The sequence below is a fragment of the Epargyreus clarus genome, unplaced genomic scaffold (assembly GCF_041222505.1).
Source record: "Epargyreus clarus isolate Ecla_fem2 unplaced genomic scaffold, WU_Ecla_fem_2.2 ptg000007l, whole genome shotgun sequence".
Classification (NCBI taxonomy): domain Eukaryota; kingdom Metazoa; phylum Arthropoda; class Insecta; order Lepidoptera; family Hesperiidae; genus Epargyreus; species Epargyreus clarus.
In genome coordinates this window covers 4,276,795-4,300,400 of record NW_027332215.1, presented here as the reverse complement: position 1 = coordinate 4,300,400, position 23,606 = coordinate 4,276,795, and the positions used below count along the sequence as shown (strand labels likewise).

The following is a 23,606-nucleotide window of genomic DNA, read 5'->3' as shown; positions in this document are numbered from 1 at the left end:
TTATATTAGATCCGCAATAATATATTTTTTTTATATTTAACCTAACGATTAGGCAGACGGACCACCAGATGGAAAGCAGTCACCGTCGCGTATGGACATTTGCAACACCAAAGAAGTAACCAATGCATCGCCGGCTTTGAAGGAGAGCTCTTTTACACCCCTCTTGAAGAGCCCCATGTCATAGTCCTGAGGGAATACCTTAGGAGGAAGTCCATTCCACATTTTGCACCTACGCGGTACGTACGTATATAGGTATTTTGATAGTTTGACAATAGAATCACCGAGAGTTCTATGACCTTTGATTACAATCACAGCAATACAATTACGCCGGAGAGATAGATTTCTGTTTAAGGGTCTATCGTTAGTTGCCACTTGACAACTTGCGCCCTCTTCAAGTAGGGTTGGCTGATATTACTGTTATTACACTACTATATTTAATTTTAATGAATATTAATTTGATATGAAACATTTTTAATAGTCTGGCGACTACTTTGAGCTGCCAACTATCTTCTCTCGGCCAAATAATTCTTTGAGACTTAAATAATAGCGCCCAAACCCAGTAAACGAATATTTTAAGAGTTTAAAAGCTTTTAAACGTGTCCTGTAAAGGGTTGAAAGAAAGCTTGTTGCGTATCTACACTAATATTATAAAGAGGAAAACTTTGTTTGTTTGGTTGGTTGTAATGAATAGGCTCAAAAACTACTGGACCGATTTTAAAAATTCTTTTACCATTCGAAAGCTACATTATCTACGAGTAACATAGGCTATATTTTATATGAAATATATCTGATGAATAGATTTTGAGGCGGTGCAAAGTTTGCCGGGTCAGCTAGTGTGAAACAAGTTCGTTGCGACCACGCCACGTGGTCGGTGCGTTTCTTAAATCCCAACCCTGATGTGCTATATTTTTCGAATTCGTATATCGAAATTTCTGCAATAAGTTTCGTATATCATGATTTTGACAATACGCTATAATTCTATAGTCGCATTCTATGAGGATTATTTCATCAAACTTTATCTTTACAGAGTTTAAAACTGCCTCTTCAGTGTTGTCGAGGCGAAGTTCAAAGACGTAGTTCACGTAGTCACGTAGCTTCAAAACTTGGGCAACTTTAAATTGGCAATCTCATAATAATATAATTGGCAATCTCAAGTAAGTTGTGAAATTTTAAAACGTCGTATCCATACTATAGCCATAATAAATATTATAAGCTACATATTAGAGTGAATGATTATTAATTTTAATTAGATTGGATTAAATAGACCGATATTAATTACTATAATGATTATCAGATTGAGCTGTGGCTCCTCATATATAACCTCATATTTGGCCCTAGCATAGATTAAACACGTTATTTTTTGTATCGGCAATTGGCGAATAGGCGTTCGTACCGATTCTTTATTACGTTTTAACAATTTGCTGCGTTCAGTCCCGATATAAAAAAAAACAGTTTTTGCATTCAAATGTTAGGTACATGGAGCATAAAAAGTGTGATCGACTGCAAAATATATGCGGGGTGTAGTCTTTTATCACTGTATCAGGCTCCTGCTTGCAGATGGACATCATCATCGATATGCAATAGATCCTCTATTGTTGTTTATTGTTGATTGTCGAATAAATGCACAAATCTATTTCGTAATCGTAACTAATAGAAAAGCAACGTTCGGACTCTAATTACTGCTAGCTTGTATCTGGGAGACTTCTCCCTCGTTATGAATAAAATCAATCAATCCATTTTTTCCATCATTGCCAAATGTCCATCTTTGTTACACAGATCATTTCATAGATTGCTTATTAGCAACGGGCGTGTGTAGTATGCGCTATGCGTATAAACTTCAGAAAGTGAATCATCACTCGACATGAATCGCATTGGGGAAAATTCACACATTTTTCAAGTCAATCCAGACTACATAATAATTCCGGAAAATACTATCAATTTATATAGTACACTTCGTATTCAACTTCAAGTAATTTTCACTTCTTCAGAAGGAATGTTCTTCTATGTGAGGAATCAGGATAAGAAATTCCGCACATACTCGTATTACTGTGGAGTTAGAGGTAAGCTCCATTTCTTATATTATATTTTATATTTCGACAAATCACAAGGCGATATCTAAATACTCGTAGCAACAGGTACTGGACACACAAATGTTCTATACACAAACTATGAATACATACATAATTGTGTTTTCATACATAGGTAAACCGGAAACGTCTGTGTTATTTTTCTAGTCAATCATGCACCCACTTGTCACGATTCAAGTGATTTACGTTACCAATCCACTAATTCGTATTTATTGTTCGCTCGCGTGTTGAAAATCTACGGATATGAATTGTAAAACATTGCAATTTACGCTGTTGATTTCACACGTAACACCAGATAGCCTTCAGTATAATTGTTAGTATTCGTATAATAATATAATTAATTGATAATATGATATACTTAACTTTGGATGAATCGAAAGGGTTCTTTGAGGCTGATCAGTGGTCAAGGCTTGCATATTTATATCACGTTTTGTTTCGCTTTGAGCAGTAAAACGAATATAATAATGGACGCTGTTAAACCAATTAACCAACAAAAATCTGCGTATGGTATAAAACAGGCAAATTCCCAAATGTGAAGCGAGATCAATGCATGTCTAATAGTGGTGTCATTTTCTTTGTTACTTTATCCAACCATCGCAGTGTGAGATTTTATAAGCATCATTTTCGAAGATTATTTTAAAACTTAGATATAGAATGACTAAGCTACCTTACAGGGTAGTTGAAATATATAATTTAATAACTGTTACCCATAAAGATTAAGTGATAAGATCGATTATCAAACGATTCTGACGAATTAAAAACCTCTTTCTTTTTGAAGTTGGTTTAAGTAAAGAAAGGTGATAATTACAATATTTTTTAATGAAAGCAAAATTGTAGACAGCAAATTCAACTTGTATTTTCTGTCTATAAATTTTAGTTTCAATGCCTGTATTCACTTCAGATATAACTGCAAATTATAAAATATAATTATTGTCGATGGAATGACTGCCTAGAAAATATCAAAAAAAGAGTATAAATATCAGTTTAGGACAGTCGCGCTATTAAATGTAGGCAAACGTGAGTGTGAACTAGCGATTAACAGATCGATTGTTCATTATACTTTCATATATAAATTATATACAATGTACGTAAAGGGTAATTTTGCGTTTGCGCTATATAATCGCCACCCCGAGCACGTTTTCGTAGCAAATGGGAAAGCTGGAGCATATTTTATGACGCTGTTCCATAGTTTATTGAAGATACTGTATAGTGGTCAACTGATGTACCTATCAGATTTGAAGGTATCTCTAACGAGGTTTAATAAATGTTACTTGATTAGCTAACGTAGTTATTTCGTCGTTACTACGAATATTTGCCGGTGAACTGGCGTTTCCCGACTTTATTAGATAAAGGTTCAGTTAAGCGCATAATTTAGTTGTTATCCATGTAAGACATACTTATGGGAACGAATATTTTACGGAAAATAAGAGAAGTCTAGAATATGTCCTGCTTTATAATTTTAAGACTGATTTTCTATAATAAGGTGGTAGAACCGACACTACACCTGTTTCTGTCTCATAACGGCAATATTAAGCACTGCTGTACACCTACTTATCTGAAAGAGACGTTCTTATCCAAAGCATTCCAACTCAGTCCTGTGGGGTCGTAATGCATCCGTGCACGAGCTCAGGTAGGACTCTAATATTTTTGGAGTCGCTTACTTACATGGACTTACGTACATGGGCGGCAGTAGCCACTTACCATCAGATGGATCGAAGCACGTTTCGCTCGATGTCTTGTTTCAATCTAAAAATAGAGGCTTAAAAATTAAAGTATGATTATTATTATTACTCTTAACCTGAGGCTTACGTTGATTGAAAATATATACGTTAAAAGTTTGGAAAATCCAAAAGTGCACGACTCATAATGCTCATTTAATTATGAAATATAAAAAAAAAACTTAAGTCGTTCAAAATTAATTGCCGAAAAAACAGCTGTAGTAGGAAGAAGGTACTGCACAAGCGCCCCTGGTGGAAAAAATGTACATAATATCTATAGATATACAGTCTTGTAGTTTTCGTTTTTTATTAATTGCAATTAAACGACACTGAATTAATTAATCATTCGCATTCAGTGACCTACAATCGTCGATTAGAATTTTTAAAAAAAAAATTAAACTCAAATGATGGATTTTTTCACAAGTTACAGTGTTTTCAGGTTTCACACATGACGGACAGGAAATTTTTTTGACCTATTTTGGTGTTTTTTTCCAATTCTATTGCAGTAAATCAATTTTTAAAAAGTATGGAATTAATCTCCATTAAATTATCTCGACAATAGTATGCAAAATATCTTGATTCCGTGAACTATCAAGGCTATAATAATAAAAATAGCCGCCAAAATGAAGCGAAAAAAATTTTTCGATCGTAAAGCACTCTCTGATGCTTCGCATCATGAGTCGTGCAATATTATACAACATATTCTACGTGTAGCTAACATATTCTAGCTTACATTTATGCACTTATGCACAGAAAATCTTAGTAACTTGAATCAGGACATCGGGATGATGCACCTGACGCGATCGATCCTTAGACCGGAATTACATTGAACTTACAGCCTGTCCCAAGGCAATTAATTACAAGAAGTATGAGGAAGGTATAATAAATAATTTTAAGGTTGAAAAAAAAAACAAAAAGAGATATAATTCCTAAACTCTTATTACTACTCTATAGTAAAGCGACTGTTAAGGTTCTATAGTAAGTACGTTCTATAAAAGTATAGTATCGGATATCATTGTCATAGTTTTATATTGAAATAAAGTAGCAAGCGAGCATGCGGTCCACTTGATGGTAAGTGGTCCCGGCCCCACATAGACATCTGTAACTATGTCCAAAGAGTTCTACTTGGAGACTATCACAGACGCGTTGTCACTTCTGAGGACCAAGGTCGCCCCATACGTAACTGAGCCGCGCAGACCGTTTTTTGGTGCAAACAATTTAATAGTAATTTGGCCTTCCTGGTTTTTATCAAGCGTAGCAACATATCTCTGGCGTACCTCAGCTAGGAGTCCGATTCTATCTGGAGTCGGTTATTGATGTCCAATAGTATGCTACTTAAAAGAAATAACGGATTATACTTATATTCATACGCTCCCCAAGGTACATCAGCTTAATGAGAATATGCTGCAGGGATAGTAACGCAGCGAAAGATTTCTATTTTCTTTGATCACTCCGAACCAATTCAATTCCTTTTATAAAACAGATTTTTTCATCGTATCTTGCATCGGATGAAACGAATTTTATACTTCAAATGATTGGATCTTGGCTGTTCAGTAAAATGAACATGACATAATTCATGGTTCCTTTTACAGCTTCGTCTCAGTATCTTCTGATATAATTTCTACGTACAAAGTAAAAATTTGAATGAGATCTGTCCTATTATAGAGAAATAGTTGTGGCATTGGTCCAATCCACTTTTATCCGTTATTAATTATCAAACAATACAATTACTAGATAACGAGCGGTGATCGTTCTGACTTCAAGTCAATATAAACTCAGATTCACGTTATTTCAAACCGAACATCATGTGACCATTGCCTGTCTACAATCAACTGCGCTGCTAAGTAATGTCATAACAAAGGGGTAGAAATTTCGCAACAAGAAGTCGCCTGAGTAGTGTTGCATTATTTTATATTATACTCGTAATACCTGAAGCCACGTAATTGATTCCGTGTAGGCGGCCGGCCAACAAACAAATGCACGATACGCGGATTAAGAGGCCCTGGCCTTGAGCGGCATCATGCGTCGATGGTGATAAACGAGTACCTACAATTATTGCAAAACATTCCCGTGGACACCATAATAAGTGAGCATAGCCGTACCCATTTATATGTCCCACTGCTTGGTGCTGGGCGCTTTACAAAACCGAAGAATATATGTTTTTTTTTAATATAAGAGCAGAATGCAGTCCACCTGATGGTACGTGCCCTACGTTATTTCTACGATACACATCTCGATCTTTGACGGTTCAAATACAGCGTCGAAGGAACTTTCTGTGAAGCGATTAGAAATAATTTATCTGACAAATATTTATTTAAAAAATATTTTTTCTTAGTAGTGGTAGGCTGTCTGTGACTGCAGACAATTTTATTAGCAAAACCGTGGTATTGACAAAAGATTTCTAGGGGAACACCGCGGGGTTTTAGCCGGGAGGAGACCTGCATATCCTCTTTGCTGCCCCAAAAAATTTGTTGCCGGAAAATAAATGGTAAATGCCGGCTGCCATTGGAAATCTGTCACTAAATTAAAATAGAATTGTAGTTGATCACGTGTTGCTAGCGATAAATATTAAGTTCAAACGTCTCGTGTCACTAATCCTTAAATTATTTAATGCAAAAGTATTTGCGAACAGTTGTTCCCTCGTTACGATGATACAACGAAACGAGTGACTCTGGTAAAATAAAAAAAATCTAAGATAAAAAGCGTTAAGAAAGAATACTCAAAGAATATTTATGTCGAAAAATTGTATTATACACCTAAAGCAGCCTACATAAATGGGTCTGAAACCAAATGACGAGGTATGACAAAAAGCTCAAGTAAAATAGTTTGTTTACAAAATTAACATACTCATAAAAATCAGGCATCCGTGTAAGCAGCGACTATAAATTGAAAGAGTTCTTAAAATAAAAACGCAAAAATGTGTGGAGTTTTGTGTCTTCTAAGTAATGTGTGTATTATCGACACAATCAGGACGACGTGCGTGGCCGTTGCGTATTTATATTGAGTGACACACCAGTAACACCTTACAAATCTACAGCTACAGCTACGCATCACTGTGTGCTTATAAAACACATATAATCATAGTCTAAGGCTATGAGTGTAGAAATCCTTAATATTCCTCTAGGCTTTAATATCGATAAAACATTTTGCAAATACCTCCGCCGTACTAATGCGAATTAAGCGCAGAGCAATGCTCTTAATAGGACTCGCAGTATCTGTGCAAGTTGTTTGGTGGAGCCACATACAAAATCGACTTCGCGCGGGATAAAGTGCGGTAAAAGCCACGAGGCTGTATGAATTGAATGAGATTACCTGATGTCTGGTATCGATCCAGGCAACAAATATCTCTATGCTCTCGGTTAAAACCAGTAGAACTAAAGATGTTCCGCCAATCTTGACATGTAATGTGTACACTGTACACGTCTAAGCGATCGCGTCAACTTGAAAACATTTTTATCTTTATTTTCTCCTTTCTTCCTAAATGTATTTTAATATATATTTTTTAACGTTTCACTTGAATTGTTTTTGCTAGATACGACCAATGTCTTTTGGGATTTCTCACATAAAAACAGGTAGTTACATTTGCTTCCCATTAACTGTCAATATTTTTATTTGATATACTTTTAATACAGGTACTAATAGAAAATTATAATGATGTTAATAAATATTATTATTCGAGTATATAGAGATATAGAGCCCATGGGAGGCAGCGACTACTTATCATCAGTGGGGCACCTATCACAAAAAAAGTAGTATGATAGTATTTACCAAAACAAAATCAAAAATTAAGAAATCCTGAGAGTAGGTAAATCTAATCTAAACACGTAAGCGTAGGGGTTTGCGAGGTATAGATTTAGGGGTCTTTGGAATCAGATCTCAGCGCATTCGTAAATTAACGGCAAGTTAAATGTAATTAAAGCGCGATGAATACGGAAATTATATTCATATTTTATAAATAACATCTCTAAATAGTTCTTTGACATGACCGTTCATAAATAGTTTGCTAACTTCACACACATGATAAAATATTAAGTCCACCGGCGGCACGGACAATATATCGTTGTCTGTTTTGCAGAGTATATAAAATTAGATTCGACATAGTCTAGCAAAATCGATTTGGCCCTCTTAAACAGAAGGGATGACGTTTGAATCTGTTAAATATGGAAAAATCGCTAGGAAATAAAATGCCTCAATGTTCTCCATGAAGTTTTCAAATGTGCGTTCGTGACGTAATTAAGCAATGTCGATATTAGATTTAAAAAAAATAGTGTATGTATGATTTTAACCAACATGTTTTCAGGTTTTGAGATTTCAGTACTTTATTATAACAGTAGTAGCAATCGAGCATATAGTCCACCTGACGATAAGTAGTCTCCCATGGACACTATTAATTATCAACCCCAGGTGAAATTATATTCCCACCTGATTTCGGTCACCGATGCATAGCAAGTTTGCAACTCTTGATAACTAAGTCGGAATGCCTCGTAGAGGTCTGTTTCACTTACCACGCTCTTTAAACCAAAATACAGATGCGCTTAACGCTGCGATTATTAGGCAGAATATGTGTGGGGGTGGTGCCTATAAGACGAACCACAAAGATTTGTACCACTTTAAAAACGTAATAAAAAGGATATAAATACAAGTAGGTCTAAGGCTTAAAGACTTATTACTTTGATAGCGTCCAGGTATGAGATAGGAAACATTTGATGACGATGAATTACAGTAAGCATTTGGCTTTGTGTTAAATTTAAAACAGTACAGATTCAACAATCACTTTAAAAATCAAAAAGAATATGGATTAAAAGTAAAAAAGACACAAATACCGTTACTATCATAAAGTTATACCTGAATATTTCTGGATGAAACTTAATAAAATCACCCACCGAGCTATAAGACGCACTCTTATACGAGAAATGCAATTTTCTTACATAATATTCTGGGCTAGTGCGGCATATTCCTGCAGTAAAATGTTGAAGTAACTGTTGTAGAAGCTAGACCTCCTATCTTTAAATTTTATTTCACATCATATTTATTACAACATTCGTAACTATGAACGTGCTATTATAATGTACGTATGTGTTACTAGAAGAAACCGCAGCTTCGCCAGTGTTTAAAGATACAAAATAACATACATATAAATGAAATTTTGTGCCTTCAAGAAATGTAAATAAAAAACAGTGATTACTTATTAAAAATAGGATAATGACAGGTTTTTTAGTTACTATGTAACTTTCGACCCCTATTTTACCCCCTCAAGGGTTTATTATTCAAAAACGACAAAATAGGTGTACCATTATTTTAACGAGAATGCCAAATATAAGTTTCAATTGGCGGATTCTGAAACAAACTCTATACAACTTAGTACTTTAATAAACTTTCATACCAATATTACCCCTTTTGGGGGTGGATTTTCGTTTCATCAGTCCTAAAATAAGTATTACCGAGCCCTAAAATCTACATGCTATATGTAAATTTATGGCTACTTAAAAATTACTTGTTATCTCTGAAATATATGAAGATGCCTTGAATGTGTGTTATAAGGGGATGCCATTTAAATCAAAATATAGCGAGGCGTAACTCTGCTGTTATAAGGCAACATTAAGAATTGGCGTTGGTCCGCAGTCGAACCATGAGGAATTCTACGATCTTAAATCTTAATTCAATATGATTGGATACATTAATACATATATCGTATGAACGCCCCAGAAAACCAAATGCCCATGCCAAGCCTTATTAGTTACGACTAAACATCAGCGTAATTAAACTTCTTCGTAAGTAATAACGTTGCATTAATTTTTATCTGTGGATCAGTAACTGTAACTGCGGATAAGCACGTAACCAGTATTTAAAGTAGATAAACGGTTCAATATTATTCCCGAATGGATTAAAAAATAGATAACGGCATTTTTTTCGCGGAAAATTAAACTATACTAAATAAATTCTAGGAAAAAACGCCACACAGACCTTTTAAATGAAGAGGTTAGGAACAAAAGGTGACATTTACACTTTGTCTTTTATTTCAGGAAATGAGAAAAATGTAAAACGGCTGTGCACATGGAATATAGATTAATTTTCTTTTTTAGGGCCAGAAACAGTTTAATTGAACTAAATGATGTATTAATTTATGCTAAAATATATTGATAAATGTACCTAAGACAAATGTCACCTTTTGATCCTATACATTGTAAATTGATTTTTGATTCAATTTGATTCAATCGGATTAATATAATATAATAAAATGTCACCTTATGAAACTGACTAAATCACATTTTGAAGCTAAAGATTACATAATTATGGTAAAAAAGACTTAACTTAAAATATATTAATGTTAAACATGTAATTCTCCACAGTCTCACATGACACGTTTTGGGTCAGAACTTTCAACTAATATACAATACATTCGTTTAAACTAACGTAAATGTTGCCTTTTGAAGAGAATACTGATTTTATTATACTATTTTCTCTTAAAAGAAGTCAACATTCGAACCAAAGGTGTTCGGAAATTGATAAAAATCATGATTTTGAGCCCGATAAAAAAAACTTTTAAGCTGAATGCGTAAATGTCACTTTTTGTTCCTAACCTTCTCAAATATAAACTTCAGCAAAAAGTTTACAAACAAATTAAGAATTGACGGAACACGATTTTCTACATTTTCTGTACTGTTTTCTAAGCAACTTTACGGTTATTCAAAGGATACTTATAAGGCTTAGCAGGTATTTTTGCTGTATTTAAGATTTAATACCGAGAACAGGGTTTTGAGTTTCACTTTGAAAATTCAAGTTATAGAGGAAGAATATCAAACCAAGAAATATTTCAGAAATATATTTAAGATTTCGTCCTACAAATTAGATATTATGTTATCAATTTGACAACTATAGCATATATACCATAGTAAGTACGTAATAGACACTATTGGTTCTTTTTCCCGTGTTTTTATTAGGTTGACCTGTATTTATGTATATGGGTATGTAACGGAATCTTGGAACTCAGTTTACCAACTTTGAAAGGCCAGATTAATTCAAAATTTTGAACAATTATCAAGAACTGATAACAATACACGGTTTTAACCATTTTTTCCCAGTGTCTTCACTAGGATCATCAGGTTTAACGAACTTCTTTTCGGAGACGCGGCCTGAGAACTACAAAAGCGTGATTTTTTGTTTTTTTAATACAATTTATTATATTACGGTAACGAAATTCAAGTAACAAATAAAATGAAGTTGAGATAATATGGCCGATTTAAATCCCTTTTAATCTTTTTGCCACAAACCTAAATGCAAATGTCGCGTCTGAATAGCACTGAATACTATTAGCATGCATTTACGCGTGGGAGCAAACGAGGCAACGAATTGTGACCACCAGTAGACAGGCTTGCTACTTATATAACACTAGCTATCCGCGCGGTTTCATTCGCATTTAAAAACGCAGTGATCACAAAACTTTCTCCAGTCACACAGTCCATGTAATAAACATTTTCATTGATCTTTTATATATATGACAGAGCATCAAACTGTTTCTCCGGTGAATATTACTGATTTTTTTGAATCGTTGCCTAAAACTTTCTTTAACAGATGAACTGTCGAATGAATTCAAAAAGCTTTTTTTTAATCTGACTAATAATAATAACGGTAATAAGAGATTAGCGCATTTAAACTCTGTTAGTTTTGTAATAATGTACGCATATGGACACGCAGTTTCATCTGCTTTCATTATTTTATTTATTATTATTCTCTAACAACTTTTATGCTAAGTAGTCACTGCGTCCCATTAGCACCTATAGCCAACTTCAATTAAAACAAAATCTTATCGGAAATCGGTTACAAGTGCTTTGCAATCTCTGAGGATTATAGTGATCTTACCTTTTGTCTTAATGATATCCACCTATATTTCTAAATAAACAGAATTTTATATAGTAGAGTCATGAGTGGTATCTTAACAAAAATACTGGGACATTTGGTACTATTATTTCTTTTTAGTATTCTATCCATTCCAGTATAGGTCATTGCACCCTTTAGAATAAGTAATTTGGTTTCTACATTTATTATATTTTGGACTGTAAACTTACAATTACAATTGTATCATACAACAACTGGTAACACATTTCACTTGGATCTCCTATGATTATAGGCGTGTGGTTGATATTCAAATTAATTTTACGTTAACACTATAATAAATCCGGAAAGATTGAAACCAGGAAAGTTATCATTTATTTATCTCAAGTCAGTTTAAAAATATGTTATCGTCGTTAATAAGAAGCTTGGATATTAACGATATCACATTTTTATAACGTTACATTAAAGTAATAAGTGACTCATTTGATACTACAGTTTAAAAACAGATGCGGGTAGGTGAAGTGGGGACGACACCTTGGCGGCGCTCGAATTAACAGAGAGCGACATTCTGGTCGGAGACTTCAGCAAGAGCAGTCGAATAACGGAGATACTTGTGTAGTTATAATACTTGTAATCACTAGTGTGAACTTACTTACGTATAATTGTTATATCGTTACTCTGTACCGTTTATGTGACTATATTATTACATGACTTCAAGACCTTCAAGATGAGTTTGATTTCATCAGAAGTGTACAAGAACCAGCTCACAATCATGGACGGCGATTCGTAAGTACGAACATACTTGACACAGGAATAAAAACCGTGAGTTAAAACATTATTTTGTCATATGTGAATTCATCTTGGTAGAATAAGTAAAAATGGGGGTAGATAAATGTCGTTGATGTAAGGGCAAACTCATTTGAATTAAGAACATGGATAGATTGAGACTAGTAATTCAATGAGATGTTAATACCCTCTGAAAATGATATACTTAAATTTTGTGAACAAACTTTACTCTTATCAAATTACTTGTTAACATTGTAATCTGAGGTGTTTACTTCAAAATAAGTGCATTTTCTGTGAAGAAGTGTCTAAAAGTAATTTTGCAAGGCAGTTCTTGTGGTAAATCTGTCCATTTGGTTAAAGTCTGTAGTGTAAAAAGTAAATCCTAATTGTTCTAAAGTTACACCTACTTTGAAATATATAGAAATACATGTACTTATGAAAATATTTTAAGGATGTTTAATCTTAAATGTTAGGCTTTATAGATATGGGAACCTAATGGTTGTTAATATAAGCTAATGTACGCCAGAAATTGCATACAGGTTAGATTTGAATTTATTTTTGATAACTTTTAATGTTTCAAACGGGGGTTACGTATGCGTTTGTTATTATTGTATGGAAGGGACTATGCGGTAGCAACAAACGCAGTTACAGAGTACAGTATACCTACTTGATATAAGTGACACGTTTATTAAGTTGCAAAATTTTGATTATTCATAATTGTACAGAAATGTATAATATCTACGTGGTACATATTTAACTGCCTGCAAAAAAGTATCACGACCACGGTATTGAGTGGCTGAGTGTACCCAGGAGGGAAATGGTAAATGAGTTTAAGGTTTATTGTTTTTTTTTTTTTTGGATATTAATTATAGTCAATTAATATCAAAAAAAAAAAAATTTAAAAATAAACTTGCATTCACATCTACATTGTTCACATTTTCATTTTATAAATCAATGAAAGTTTCCTTTTGATTTCATATACTTGATACGTAATTGTTATGAAAGAAGCATACGTACGTTGCCAAATTTAGATTTCCATCAATTCTAGGCGAATTCACGCAGTACTGTGTACTACTGTGTTTTGACTCCCATAAAGTATAAATGCACATTAGTTAATGATCTATAAGAAAACTAAGAAACTTATGCGCAGCGGTTTTTGGAATATTATATATAAAAATATCTCTCTTATCTCCCATTCTACTTCTGACTGACTCACTTATACATAATATTAAATGTCTGTTTTAAATTTAGTATGCAACGTTTCGTTTTGTATTAATGTTTCTTTACATCTCGTAATTTTAAATCTTTAAATTTCAATTTGAATTTGACACATTACACGTCCTTTTGGTTTGAAAATTGGGCACTATCAAATACTGGTAAATGAAGTTTGTACCTTAAACGTTGAGACGCTTAGACTATCGATATTATCAATTATGTGAGCCATTTACGAAATGATAAACGGGATCCACTTTGTATGGGATTGAGAATAAATTATTTTAAGTAAAATAATAATAATAATAATAAATTGATGCTTTTATAACTTGAGCTTAGTTCTATTTACAAGTTACAGCAATTAAGTTATTATACGTATTAAGTGAGAAACGGTCACTGAAGCCTACATTAATTTAGATAGTCTCTTGTATACCATATTTAAAATGAGTCTTGCCTGCGACTTTGTTCATGTGGAGTCAGAATATAATTTGAATTGCATTTTTAAAACGAGTCTTGCCTGCGACTTTGTTCATGTGGATTCAAAATATAATTTGAATTATACAATGCCCTCTGTCAAGATCACGGAGTACGTTAGTAATTTGGAATTCTCCATTACCTGGTCATGTAATGTTTTTAAAAAAAAATGTATACTTTTGACATCAACTTCGTAGTTTTGGTTTTAATGCATTTTCAAACATACAAACCGACAGACAATTTTTCTTTTTCAAATATATTCGATGTAAACACGTGAAGATTTCATTCTTATTATATGTATATCATAGCCAAATGAATAATAATGTAATCAAATAAAAGCATAGGTACATTTCGATGGGATTTTCTTATACAATAATTTACTTTTCATATAAATTTCATACGGTTCACAATTGCGTCATGTCTAGGTTTTCTCTATAGAAACATCGAGCATCTCCTTGAGAGTGTTGGTTGTAAATGATACATATTATATTAATATAATCTATACAGATATTACGCACTAATATAATTTTTATTACAAACTATATAAAAGTCAGGTGAAGCCGAGGCGTTTGAAATATATATAATAAATATGAATTGTTCGGTAATAAGGTGTATCATAAGATAGTTTGACTAACTGTTTGTTTGGCTGGCTGGTATAAAATCATGATCAACTTTAATAGACCTTTTTCAGGTCATAGAAATTTTAGGTTGTGATTGATAAGGAGCCACATGTTATGTAAAACAGTTATAGTTTTAAATCTGACGATCGTGATGAGACAAAATTAGAATCGGACAAGATTATTAAAATCATGTCATGTCATAAGTATTTCAAAATTTTTAAATAAATCTGACCGTTCAAAGTAGGTAAAAATCGAATTCAAATATTCCGTTACATACATACAGGTCAAGTTAATAAAAGCGTGGCAAAAATAAAAGCGTGTTTAAAAAAAATCTTTTATCAGTTGTAGATACAAATAAGTATAGTTAAATAATGGCCGGTTTCTGAAGTCATTTTTCTTGGTAGGTAGTTTACGAGTGTGTATTCAATAACACTATCCGTTTGATAACTACCTACGGAAAAAAAAATCCGCTTCCGAGGAACTCAATGTAAGACAAGGTCTGTTTAAACTCCGTTTAGATTAACGGACCATTTTAATGTGTTTATTCTTTCCATAACATTATTTGATTTTTTTTTTAAAACGACGTTTGCGTAAAGTCTAGCAAATCTTCCTTAGTATAATGCATAACTTTTACAGTAAAATAGCCCAAACTATAACTTCCTTATGGGAATCTTAATTTAAAACTTTTGGTGAAATAAAAAAAAAAAAAAGTTAAGTAGTTAAGCCATACACAATTGACAAGTATGTCGCTGACGTGAACGCATGGGTCCTTTGCTTTGTTAATTAAATTTTGAAATTCATGTAATAGTATGTATTATTATAACTGAATATAAATTCAATTTAATGTAATGAAATTTCTTTCTGACTTTCAAAAGTGGGTTATGTGGCCCTACTTTGAAAGAAATAATTTGAATTTGTGATAAATAACGTAAAAAAATTGGGTTCATACAACTTATACGTGTTATATTGTGTGAAATTCATGGGTTGTTTACCATTATTTAGTCTTTAACTTTGATATCATTCATTTCAAATATTCACGATATATTATTATTTTGATACTGCTTCATCAGTTGATAAAAGACGTACATTGGAAAGGCAACTATTTGTATAAAATAACATTGTAATAATTAAAAGAAGTACTAAGTAGTAATAAAATAATTTTATAATAGTATTTTGAGTCGCACAGATTCATTTAGTGGCCAACTATAGATCTATCTATCTATCAGTATAACAGTTATTGAACAGGTTGTTGAGCATTCCGAAATGGACTAATAAGATTAACGTCGTTATTCTGATGCGTAACTTTATCGAATCAATAGTTGTTGGAGATTTAACTATTGGACTTAGAATCCAGACATAAGTAAAGTGGGCAGCTAGATGTTGTCATTACTGTAGGTGTAGGAAACTTTTTTAGTTTGATTTTTATTTATCTGTAGTTAAGATGGATTAGTGCAGATGCCTCGAGCAGTGTAATGTTCGCGGGTGTCTCTTGGTGATGCATATGGTTGGGTGTATGTATGTATGTATGTTGGGTGGATGTATTACATTGAGTGAATATTGCATTTTTAGAGTAAATTTGAGTTGAGCACTGGCCGAATGTTATCGTAAACAAGGTATAAAAACTGCGGTGATACATGACTAGAGTGATCCTATATGAACATCACCTAGTTATAACCGTGTGTTTTATTATTTAACAATGGTCTAATGCATTCGCTTCAATACCTGTCGCGCATATGACATTTATGTAAAGAGTCCTTATGAACTATGCCTGCAACAGAAATCCGTGGTGAACACTGTTGGGGCAGATTTATAACCTAGGTAATACACAACTAGTGTGATTCTATATGAACATCACCTAGTTTAAGCCTTGGTTCGGATCAACAGTTCGGGCTTTTTACATGCGAGTCGGTATTGCAAGAAAATGCGTAGAGTTTAAGCCATGTTTTTGATAAACAGTTCGGGCCTCTTACGTGCGAGTCGGTATTACAAGAAAATGTGTAACTCTTCTGGACTTAGGCATTAAACAACTGGTTTTCTTTTGCAGCTCTTGCATCAGACCATACACGATCGAGGACGAACGTGTGAGCAGGACGGCCGAATGTTATCGTCGTTAATAAGAAGCTTGGATATTAACGATATCACATTTTTATAACGTTACATTAAAGTAATAAGTGACTCATTTGATACTACAGTTTAAAAACAGATGCGGGTAGGTGAAGTGGGGACGACACCTTGGCGGCGCTCGAATTAACAGAGAGCGACATTCTGGTCGGAGACTTCAGCAAGAGCAGTCGAATAACGGAGATACTTGTGTAGTTATAATACTTGTAATCACTAGTGTGAACTTACTTACGTATAATTGTTATATCGTTACTTAAGATATAGATCTGTGCTCTGTACCGTTTATGTGACTATATTATTACATGACTTCAAGACCTTCAAGATGAGTTTGATTTCAAATAGAATTTTGATTTAGCCAAAACTTTACGGAACTCCAACTTTCTTGAATCAAGAAAACGGTAAATTAAGAAAAAGGTAAATTTTCTTGGCTTCACTTTTTTATTTGATACAAATTTACGAACATTCGTGTTATTAAAAAAGGAATATTTTTGTAATTTGATATTTATCCTCGAAGGGACCACTAGACGAACGACTCGTAGTTGTTACACAAAAATTGGCAAAATCTTTTGATACTCTTATGTCAACCGATGCTTTTGTATGGTAGGTATCTGTCAACAGATCATCAATGAGCTTCGGTGTAATAAAATAACCTCCAATTTTGTGAAAGTGATAATATTAATTTATTGTCAACATTAACGAACGTTGTAGATATATCTTTTAACATTATCTTAAAATATAAATTTATACAGCTTTTGCACAATCATACAATTATTATTGGGGCATTTCACGCCAAGCGGACAGGAAAAAAAAAGTGAGGTTCTGAATTTTGTTCATATTGGGGTCAGTTATAGTCTTAGTGGATAGGAATGTGAACGTACAATATTATTATATATAGTGATTATTTGTCGAGTTATGAGCTTCTAAAGAATGGTGAAAATTGAAATCATGATTTATTTAAAGATTTTTTTCGTACATTAAAATAACTAAATAAAGTATTTAATTTAGCGGTTTTTATAGAAAATTGATTGAACTTTTTAATAAAAAAAATATATTTTGAAAAATAAATAAAAATACACGTACAAAACCGGAAGTGAAATTTTCAAAATATTTTTTCAAAAACTTCGCCATTTTTTTTTCAATTTTTTTTATCCCAAAATATAGCCAAAAGTATATTAAAAATACGCTAGAAGTTTTATCGTGGGATCTCCAGTAGTTAGGGAGATAGGTAAACTAATGTACATGCATGTCGCACATAGCGTGAGGTAGAATATAAACTCACTTTTTTTTCCTGTCCGCTTGGCGGGAAATGCCCCTATTTTGATATTGGGTCGGTATTGTTTTAAAAGTTTTTGGCTGAGTCTTAGTTGTAACTCTTAAGTCATAGCCCAATGTAAATATGTGCAAGTGCATGAATTATGTAATAAGTAATGACAATTACAATGTGAAACACGAAGTTGCTTCAGTGTGGTACCAAGGCATATTATGTTCAGCTTTAATGCGGACTCCGTTAAGAATAAAAACCGTGATTTGAGAGAATTCTGACTCACATTTACATAAAATTGCTTTTAGACAAAGAATGCGTTATGTTGTATTTCAAACACGTCATTTTTTGTAATACATACTACATCTGTATGTACCTATTTATTTTGTTAATTTACGTAGATACGTTCACTAACATAACATGAGGATTATAACTGACTGCAGTAATAATAGGTCTAACATCATATTACGTGATATTAAGTTTGTTAATGTGGTTGTGTTATAAAAAAACGCTTAGATTTGTAGTTAATGATCTAGAGATAAGCAGCGTCAAAACATCATCACCGTCATAGAACCCATTACTATGGGCACGAGCACTACTGGGCATGGATCTCCTCTCAGAATGAGTAGGATTAGGTCATAGTCCACCGCGCTGGCCAAGTGCGAATTGGTAGACTTCACATGCCTTTGTAAACTTTTTTTAAGATTTCTCTGGTATCGCGGGTTTCCTCGCGACATTTCCTACACCGTTTAAGCAAGTGATAAAATTAATTTATAATACGCACATTACTTTGAAAAAAAAACGTGTCTGGGATTTATATCTCGGACACCTGAACTAAGAGGCCGAGTTTCTTAACCACTTGGCAACACAATAAAATTATAGTGCTTACTCTCATTATTTGGATAGAGTAGTATATCAATTTAGGGCTTTTAAATTACAGTAGCGTAGTTGCTACTTTAGATTACGGTACTCGTGATAGTCCAAAGTAATCATTACTGATTTAAGAGAAAGAAAATATTTTAAATATAATACAACAAAAATCGTTCTATGTTGTTTGCAATCAGGAGGGACCAGTGGCCAGAAGTGGTATAGTAAAAATTCCATAGTAAATCTATTATTTTTTATGCCTTCCAAACATCCAAATATGACAATTGTATAAATGTCGATCTTTGGTCCACGAAAAATTTAGTAAATTGTTATTAATAACGGGGATTGTAAGTTTTCATTTGACATTTTAATGAAGCTTCTGTATTTATATAAAATTCCTGTTAGTTTTTATGGCGCGTGTATTATTAAGCGTGCGGATTGAGCGTTCGACCCAGTCTGTGAACGTTTGCAAGCGTTTGTCGGTTTCAAGCTAATCAAAGGGAATTTGCCGCAAGCACTTGCGACGCGTCCACCCATTTGTGCGTTTGGGGAGGTGTGGAGTTTGCAGCAAGTGATTTTGACTTGGACTATAATGACTTTGACCTATTGCTATATATGCTATATGCTGTAAGTAGTATATATATGTTATATAAGTAGTATTGACTAGAAGAGACTTATATAATACTTAGTACAAGGACCATCGAAAAAATTGGCAAATTTCCAATGGCGCATGTCAAATGTCAAATCTAATTACAATATAATGCTATTTATAATATGGCAGCCCATTTAAGATTTAATCAAGGGAGAAGTAATTTATATTAATTTTAAGGTTTTCATACTAAATAGACAATCTTTAGAAACACTACCTAATTTAATCTTTCTTCATAAACAACTGTGAATATCTAAAATTCCATAAGTTCATATTACTCATATACTTATCAACAGATTTTTTTAACAAGATTTAATGCAATAAATATACATATTGTAGATTATAGTTTATTTATTTACATTAATATACGTTGTTGAGATATTTTTTGCACTTTTGTATTAATGTTTCATACCCAACTGAAGGTAACATGTACCCTTACTATTGTACATATAACTTTATGATTTTATATATCAGATGGGAAACAATTTAACATATTATAATAATGACATAATTATGAATAGATGGTAACCTTTTATCTTAATTTATTATATTTAACTTTGAAGAAAACCGTTGATCTCTTCAGCTTGAGTGACTCATTTCAAGAATTCTATATTTATCAAGAATGACAAATCTTACTACAATAAGATCATAAAACTATTATATAAATTATGCATTTTTATATAATCATTTAATAAATTGATGAGTTTCTAATAATTTATGTAGTAATACTACATATCAACTCAATGCACATACTCACTTAGTATCCATTTCATATATTGGAAATGGGTATGAAAATACTAAATAAATCTTATTTTTGAAACTATTATAAGGTTCAAAACAATATTTGTATGAGTGAGATACTATAGTTTAGGTCCAAAGTATTAGGTATTATAATTTGTTATCTCAAGAGAAGATATAGAAGCATCTGATAAAAATTATAATTTTATAAGTAATCTTATACAGTGTTTTTAAAACAATTTTGTTGTGTATAGGGTGACAGAATATATAAAACATTGACACAATAAATAAAAAAAAAAATTATGATTAGAGAAATTTTGGGACATAACTTTGGTTGAATTTAAGAGAGTTCTGTTACAGGGTCATGAGAGTTGTTTATTTAACTTTAAGAATTAAACAAAACAGCTAAAAATCTATATATTATCAGTACAAATTTATGATTTTTACAAAATATCAAATGTTACACAGTGTCGGTGCCAACCCCTCCTTGTCAGTGAGGGGACGCTCCAAGCTCCCCTTTGCTACAATTGTGTGATGGTAGGAACCCTTTTTATTTTGACCCAGATGTGTTGTGTAAGTCTTCTTATACAGAATCAATAATGTGATATATATATATATTATATATTTGTGTCATGGGATGTATGTTATGTCGTGCCATCGTCACTTGTCATACCACCTTCATATCATCTTTCTTATTTCATTAGCCTAAGAATGGTATGCTCTTACCATTGTAACCTCCAATGGACCTTTTATAAACAATTTAGAAGATTTTACTTCTCTAATGGGAATATACCTACAAGTTAAATTCATAGAAAAGTGTAATAAGTATAGTACTACTAAATAATTTCTCAAAAGGTGTCCCTTTAATACATTTTAAGGTTAAGCATAAAAGAGAAAACAGGTTTAAAAACAGTTTTTTAACTATCTAAAGTACTAAAATCAAGAAAAGGTCTAGGTAAAGTTTTTAGGAATTTGATTATAAGTTATCTAGAAGATTTTAGTGTTGAAAATGAATATCGAACGACAAAATCAAATTAAAATCACAATCACAAAACATATTTTTTACGTTTTTACAGTTTGGTAAACAAATAAATTGTCGTAAACATTCAATACTTTGGAAGCGCAAAAAACTGCTTTTAACAAGTTAACTTTATTGGAAACTTCACTTTTGTGAGTGGAAAAAGTGACTAAGAATTTTAAGCGCAAAAAACAAAGTTACTAACAGTTGTTGGGCAATAGTTCTGTACAAGTTACAAAAGTTCTATTTAGGCCAATATGTTTACGATACTCGATGCAAACATTCCATTTATTTACAGTAAAGCGGTAGTTTAATCTATTTTTTTTCTAGCTCAACAATCGAGACATGTTCCGCGTTCTATCTGGTTCCAATTAAATTTCCCACAGTGGTACTGTTACTTTCGTAAATCTACAAAGACCGCACGTTCGTATTGATCATAATTAACGATATTTCACGTATAAACTAAGTAAAGACAAATCAAATATACTCACATTTCGCAGTTTAGGCACTCGATGGCAAAAATATAATTTTCACAACTTTAAATATTTCGGTTAAAACACTATTTTGATTGAAAGTACAAAAATAAATAATATTGGAACCGCCCAGCTGGCAGAATTGTGTACAGTTGCACACAGATTAAAAAAAATGCAATCACTGCGACAGTCACGACAGAGCTATATAAACTTTCGTTCATAAACTTTGTTTGTAAGTACGTGTAATTTTTACATTATTACATTTATTTTTTTTATTCAAATAAACTTCAGAAAAAAAAAAATCATAACTAAAATAAAATATATAAATCTGTGAATCGTTCCTTACATGTAATTACATACTTACTGACTTGTAATTTAAGAATTTTGTCTTATTACAAGAACTCAAGGTATCCAGAACTCGATGTAATCATATTACAAGGTATGGTCCGCGTGGGGTATTGTAGCGACATCTAGTTAGTAGAATAACAAACTATTTTATACAGAGTAAAGTTTCAAAAATTAATAATCTGGTATTCATAATATTTTCGGTATTTAAAATTATTGAAATTAAACAAACGTACTATACATTAACGCGACCTCTAGCGAACAATTCGTAACTAAATAGTCCCACGTTATGCTTTAGCTTTACTTGGTTTAGTCACAATGTTATTTTTGCTGTCACTAGATGGCAATACAAACTAGATGAATTTATAATGATTTGAAGTTGTAACTTTTGTTGTAGCATACCGTCTAAAATAATCTCGTAGATTAGTAATAAATCTAATCGAATCTAGACAATATTATACCAGTCACTTCGGTATCTTGTGATTATTGTGGCAATATACTTAATCATAAGATTTTTTTTCACAAGCCGTTACTTTTTAATACAGTATTTAAATATACCCATCATACATCTTCTCTATTCTATGTCTGTTTACATCTTCTAAACCAAATTGCAATTTTGAAAAGTTTGCAGAAATAAAACTAACAGACAACTTGGTTCTATGTTATTTAAAAACTGCCAATAGATGGCGCTAGTACATATACGCATTCTGGTAATGAACCGTTTTTATACTTATTTGAATAACGTATTTATTGGCGCAATACCTTAATTGTCACTAAAAATCTTTCATATACATGTTTTATTCTTATTACATGAAGTCTTATTAGGTACTTCGGTTTTTTACAAAAGTACAAAATTATATTTAATTACACTTTTAAATTATCTTATTTATTATTAGAAACTTAATAAGTTGCATGTACATAGATCTTCACTTTTAATCATCATGTTTATAATGGTGCATTTTATAGGTATGTATTGTAATTTATTTAATTTTACGATATTTGTAATTATAAAATACATAATTTCAATTACGATATTTTTTTTGTGACATAGATGTATAGGTACTGGCTTAGTTTCAGTGAATTTTGTGTGCCACTATTTAACTCTTTATGCGTCGAATTCGGAGGCACTAACGCCACACCTATTGCTGCCTACTAAGAGAAGTTTTGCTGTGTTCCGCTTTGAAGGGTGGGACAAAGGGAGGCATACTTACGTTACGAGTAGGTACACGTTCCGTTACGTTACGAGTAGGTAGCAACCTCGAAATCCAAATTTCGTGGCCATCGCCCTTATGTTGACAATGCCGCAATATACGTGCGCCCGGGGGGTAAGACGTCCCATATTAGGTAGGGGTGGCATCGCATCTGTGCTCAATCTCAAGTTGGAATCTAATCTCAACTGGGGGT

General features: G+C 32.6%; 1 protein-coding gene across 3 annotated transcripts in view; it reads right to left on the bottom strand.

The window, feature by feature from the left end:
• Positions 1-22,009, bottom strand: part of Evi5 (ecotropic viral integration site 5) — a 142,761-nt gene extending 120,752 nt beyond the window's left edge. For 2 of the 3 annotated variants that reach the window (XM_073074399.1, XM_073074404.1), the window contains exon 1: positions 21,876-22,003. The gene's annotated coding sequence lies outside the window, so the exon portion shown is untranslated. Of the gene's footprint in view, positions 1-21,875 lie in introns of all 3 variants that reach the window. The other variant, XM_073074403.1, reaches the window with a different exon arrangement.
• Positions 22,010-23,606: the final 1,597 nt, after the last annotated feature.